The following is a 6511-nucleotide window of genomic DNA, read 5'->3' as shown; positions in this document are numbered from 1 at the left end:
GAGATGCTGCTGTGTCTCGGAGCTCAATTTGCAAAGGTTTTGATTTTATTTGAAGGGTTAAATCAGCCCTGGGGGGTCATGGGGGTGCTGATGGAGCCTCCTCTGGTTTTCTGGGAAGTTCTGGGTGGTTCCTGGTGTCTGTGATTTCTGCTTCTATGGTTCTAGCATCTATCCTGGAGGTATCTAGGAGTCCCAGATGCTGTGGTTTTGGAGACTACACTGTCCAGGCCCCCAGCATGAATACATTCACATCCACAAAGGACAGTGAGGTCCTCATTCCAGGTGGCCAGACACCCACCAGTTTGGGGGGCTTCCTGCTGCTGGGCAATTTGGTGGGGAGAGGATGCAGCACCGGTGAGAGGCCTGCTCAGAGATGGTGGAAGCCTCCCAAGGCTGAGAGACGCAAGGCTGCTGGCCCTGATGCTGCAAAGCCTGAGTCTCAGGCGGCAACCCAGAGCAGGCAAGGTGAGTGCTAGGTCACTCACCTTGGGTATGGTGCCTCCATTACTCCCTTCCTGGAGATCAGAGCTCAGCCAGAGGAGCGGGCGGGTCTAGTCACAGGAAGTCTGTGCAAGCACAGCTAGCAGCTCCTGGAAAATAGGCACTGCTCTCAGCCTCCCCAGGGCACCCTGCACCCAAGCTGGGTCAAATGATGGTCTGGGGCGCCCTCTGGTGGCTTCTCTGGGCAGTGGTGGATGCTGAAGCCACTGTGAATTTAAGGGTGGGTGGGGCAGAGATGGTCAGAGTTGGAAGATTTCAAGGTGGACCACTCTTTCCACTACCCAGATGGGCAAACCAAGGCCCAGAGGAAAGTGACCTGCCTACAGTTGCACAGCCAGTGACTTATACAAGAACAGAACCCAGAACTTCCTCTGTACCAGTGCTTTTTTTAGGGGGTCTCAAGGCATCCCACCCCAGGGGAGGGAAGGCTGAGTGTCCGGGGCTCACTCCCAGTGCATGTGGACAGCTGAACTGTAGGTCGCTGAGTATCTGTGTGACATAGCACGCAGCACTTCCCTCCCAGGCTTGGGTTCTTCGCCTCTAAAGCCTGGGGTTACTGTGTTGGCAAGGGATGGGGGACTAGGCCTCCTGCTTGTATACTGCTGGAACTGAGGATGTAAACCAGCCAGTCTTTCGGGGAGTTCTAAGAAGAGTGTTCCTACAGCTGGTATCATACTTCATGGTGAGAGGTTGGGTGCTTTCCCCAAGACCAGGAACAAGACAAGGATGTCCACTCTTACAGCAAAGTTGAATTCACAACTCGTATTCAACATTGTACTGAGTACAATGGCAAGAAAATAATCATTCAGGTTGCAAAGGAAGAAGTAAAACTATTCCTATTTGCAGATGACATGATCTTATATATAGAAAATCCTGGTTGGGCACGGTGGCTCATGACTGTAATCTCAGCACTTTGGGAGGCCAAGGCAGGCGGATCACCTAAGGTCAGGAGTTTAAGACCAGCCTGGCCAACATGGCAAAACCCCGACTCTACTAAAAATACAAAAATTAGCCAGGCGTGGTGGTGCGCCTGTAACCCCAGCTACTCAGGAGGCTGAAGCACAAGAATTGCTTGAACCTGGGGTTCAGAGGTTGCAATGAGCCAAGATCACACCACTACACTCCAGCCTGGGCGACAGAGCAAAAAAAAAAAATCCTAAAGAATCCACTAAAAAAAATATTGTAACTAATAAATGTGTTTGGCAAAGTTGCAGGATACAAGATCAATATACAAAATTCAATTGAGTTTCTACACATTTCTAATGAACACTTCAAAAATGTAATTACGAAAATAATTCAATTTATACTAGCATCAAAGAGAATAAAATGCTTAGGAATAAAAGAAGTACAAAACTTATAATCTGAAAACTACAAAACATTGTTTAAAGAAATTAAAGATGCCATAAATAAATGGAAAAATACCAATGTTCATGCATCTAAAGACCTAATATTGTTAACATGGCAAGACTCCCCAAATTGATCTTCAGATTCAACACAATCTCCATCAAAATTCCAAATTGGTTCTTTACAGAAATTGACAAGCTGATCCTAAAATTCATATGGAAATTTAAGGGACTCAGAAAAGTCAAAACAGTCCTGAAAAAGAATAATGGTGGGCCAGGCGTGGTAGCTCATGTCTGTAATCCTAGCATTTTGGGAGGCCAAGGTGGGCAGATCACTTGAGTCCAGGAGTTTGAGACCAACCTAGGTGATATGGTGAAACCTCATCTCTACAAAAAATACAAAAATTTATCTGGGTGTGGTGGCATGCGCCTGTAGTCCTAGCTACTCAGGAGGCTGAGGTGGGAGGATCACTTGAACCTGGGCAGTAGAGATTACAGTGAACCAAGAATGTGCCATTGCATTTCAGTCTGGGTGACACAGCAAGACCCTTCCCCAAAAACAAAAGAAGAAGAAGAAGAAAAAAGAGAACAATGTTGGAGTGCACACACTTCCAATTTCAAAAACTACTACAAAGCTACAGTAATCAGGACAGTGTGGTACTGGCATACGGACAGACATAGAGATCAATGAAATATAAACAAGAGTCCTAAGAGTCCAGAAATAAACCCTCACATTTGGTTCACCTGCAAGAGCCGAACATATTTAATGGTGGAGTTCAATGGGCAAAACACAGTCTTGCAAAAGAAAGAGGTCAGACCCCTGCCTCACACCATACACAAAAATTAACTCAAAATGGATGAAAACAAATGTAGGAGCTAAAGCTATAAAACTCTGAGAACATAGACATAAATCTTCATGACCTTGGATGAGGCAACAGTTTCATAAATATGATACCAAAAGCACAAGCAACCAAAGAAAAAATAGATAGACTGGGCTTCATCAGAATTTAAATTTTCAGGTCAGGCATGGTGGCTCACACCTGAAATCCCAGCACTTTGGGAGGCTGAGGCAGGAGGATTGCTTGAGACTGGGAGGGCAAGGTGGCAGTGAGCCAAGATTGCATCACAGCACTCCAGCCTGGGCAACAGAACAAGATCCTGTCAAAAAAAAAAAAAAAAGGTGTTTCAATGGACACTATCAAGAAAGTGAAAAGTGTCCCACAGGATAGGAGAAAATAGCTGACAATCATATATCTGATAATGGATTCTAACCAGCATATATAAAGAACGCTTACAACTCAATAATAAAAGACAAATAGCCCAGTTTAAAAATGGGCTGAGCCAGGCACGGTGGCTCACTCCTATAATCCCAGCACTTTGGGAGGCTGAGGCAGGCAGATAACCTGAGGTCAAGAGTTCAAGACCAGCCTGGCCAACATGGTGAAACCCCATCTCTACTAAAAATACAAAAATTAGGCAGGAGTGGTGGCAGGCGCCTGTAATTCCAGCTACTCAGGAGGCTGAGGCAGGAGAATCACTTGAACCCAGGAGGCGGAGTTTGCAGTGAGCCAAGGTCGTGCCACGGCACTTCAGCCTGGGCGACAGAGGAAGACTCCATCTCAAAATTTAAAAAATAAAAATAAAAAAGGGCTGATATGGTTGGGATGTTTGTCTCCTCCAAATATGCTGCAATATGATCTCCAATGCTGGAGGTGGGGCCTGTTGGGAGATGTTTGGGTCATGGAGGTGACTCCCTCATGAATGGCTTGGTGTCCCCCTTGCAGTAATGAGGGAGTTCTTGCTCTGTTACTTCACAAGAGAGCTGGTTGTCTGAAGGAGGCTGGCACTTCCCACTCCCTCTTTTGCTCACACTGGCTCCCCTTTGCCTTCTACCATGATTGGAAGCTTCCTGAGGCCTGCTCCAGGAGCAGGTGCTGGTGCCATGCGTCCTGTACAGCCTGTAGAACTGTGAGCCAAATAAACCTCTTTTCTTTACAAATTACTCAGTCTCAGCTATTCCTTTATAGCAATGCAAACAGACTAATGCATAAGCATAGGATGTAAATAGACATTTCTCCAAAGAAGATATACAAATGGCCAATAAGCACATGAAAATATACTCAACATCATTAATCGTTAGGAAAATGCAAATCAAAACCACAATGAGATACCACTTTGTACCCACTAGGTTAGTTATAATAAAAAAGACAGATGTAACAAGTGTTGATGAGAATATGGAGAAATCAGAAACCTCATACACTGCTGCTAAGAATGTAAAACGTTTTGGAAAAAGCCTGACAGTTCAAAAGGTTATATATAGAGTTATATGATCCAGCAATTCAGCACCTAAAAGGTATATATCCAAGAGAAATGAAAACATATATTCACATAAAAACTTACATGAGGCTGGGTGCAGTGGCTCATGCCTGTAATGCCGGCACTTTGGGAGGCCAAGGCGGGTGGATTGTCAGAGTTCAGGAGTTCGAGACCACCCAGGGCAACATGGTGAAACCCTGTCTCTACTAAAAATAGAAAAAACAAAACAAAACAAAACAGCCAGGCGTGGTGGCATGTGCCTGTAGTCCCAGCTACTCAGGAGGCTGAGGCAGGAAAATCACTTGAGCCTGGGAGGCAGAGGTTGCAGTGAGCCAAGATCGACCACTGCACTCCAGCCTGGCCAACAGAGTGAGACTCCATCTCAAAAAAAAAAAAAAAAAATCTTGACTATTCATAGCAGCATTATTCCCCCAGAATAGAAACCACCACAACCCAAATGTCCATCAGCTGATGAATGGATAAATGAAAGGTGGTATATTCATACAATGGAATATTATTCAGCAATAAAAAGGAAGACTAAAGTGCTGACACATGCTGGGGCCAGACACAGTGGTTCACACCTGTAATCCCAGCACTTTGGGAGGCTGAGGTGGGAGGATTACCTGAGGCTAGGAGTTCAGGACCAGCCTGAGGAACACAGTGAGACCCCATCTCTACAAAAAAGTTAAAAATTAGCTGAGGCCGGGCATGGTAGCTCACACTGGAAATCCCAGCACTTTGGGAGGCTGAGGCAAGTGGAACACTTGAGGCCAAGAGTTTCAGACCAGCCTGGCCAACATGGCGATATCCTGTCTCTACTAAAAATACAAAAATTATCCAGGTGTGGTGGCAGGCATCTGTAATCCCAGCTACTTGGGAAACTGAGGTAGGACAATCATTTGAACCCAGGAAGGGGAGGTTGCAGTGAGCTGAGATCGCACAACTGCACTACAGCCTGGGCGACAGAGCGAGACTCCATCTCAAAAACAAACACAACCAAAGGAGTTTGAGACTAACCTGGCCAACATGGCAAAACCCTGTCTCTACTAAAAATACAAAAATTAGTTGGGCATGGTGGCAGGTGCCTGTAGTCCCAGCTACTCAAGAGGCTGAGGCACGAGAATTGCTTGAACCCAGGAGGCAGAGGTTGCAGTGAATCAAGATCATGCCACTGCTCTCCAGCCTGGGAGACAGAGTGAGACTCTATTTCAAAAAATAATAAATAAAATAAAATAAAAAATGAGCTGAGCATGGCAGCATGCACCTGTGGTTCTAGCTACTCAGAAGGCTGAAGTGGGAGGATCACTTGAATCTAAGAGTTGGAGGCTGCAGTGAGCTATGACTGCGTCACTGCACTCACTCCAGCCTGGAGAAGAGAGCAAGACTCTATCTCTGGGGGAAAAAAAAAAAAGCTTTCACTTTTTCATTTATAGGAAATGTCTGGAATAGGGAAATCTATAGAGACAGAAAGCAGAAAACAGATTAGTGGTTGCCTAGGGCTGGTGAAGAGGGTTCAGGAGCAATGGGTATAAGGTTCTTTGGGGAGTGATGAAAATGTTCTAAAATTGTTGTGGTGATGGTTGTACTTTGTGAATAGAATAAAAACCTTGAATTGTGAATTATATGGTATATGAATGATATCTCAATAACGTTGTTATTTTTTAAACGCCTGTCCTTTGGACCCATGACTCTATTTCTAGAAATTTCTTCTAGAAATCATTCAAGTGCACAAGGACATATGGATAAAGTTTTTCATCCACGCATGGTGGCTCATACCTGTAATCCCAGCACTCTGAGAGGCTGAGGCAGGCAGATAAAGCCCAGGAGTTCGAGATCAGCCTAGACAACATAGCAAGACCCCATGACTTAAAAAATATATATCTAAAATTAGCTAGCCGTGGTAGCACACATCTGTAGTTCCAGCTACTTGGGAGGCAGAAGTGGGAGGATTGCCTGAGCCCAGGAGCTCGAGGCTACAGTGAGTTGTGGTCATGCCACTGCACTCCAGCCTGGGTGACAGAGTGACACCTTATCTCAAAAATAAAAATTAAAAAAAAAAAAAGGTTTTCATTACAGTATTGATTGTAACAGCAAAAGTATGAAAGCAATCTAAGTGTCCATCAGCAGAGGACAGGTCAGTTATATCCATCCCTTCGATGGAACAATGGAGTCATTAAAAATGATGGAGAAACTTATAGCCCCAACGACTCAGGAGGCTGAGGAGGGAGGATTGCGTGAGCCCAGGAGTTTGAGACCAGCCTGGGCAACATAGTGAGACCTCATCTCTAAAACAAAATTTTAAAAATAAATAAATAAAAAGGAATCACATTTACTAACATCGATGAGGTCCA

The sequence above is a fragment of the Mandrillus leucophaeus genome, unplaced genomic scaffold, assembly GCF_000951045.1.
Source record: "Mandrillus leucophaeus isolate KB7577 unplaced genomic scaffold, Mleu.le_1.0 Scaffold206, whole genome shotgun sequence".
Lineage (NCBI taxonomy): Eukaryota > Metazoa > Chordata > Mammalia > Primates > Cercopithecidae > Mandrillus > Mandrillus leucophaeus.
This window is presented reverse-complemented; position numbering follows the sequence as displayed.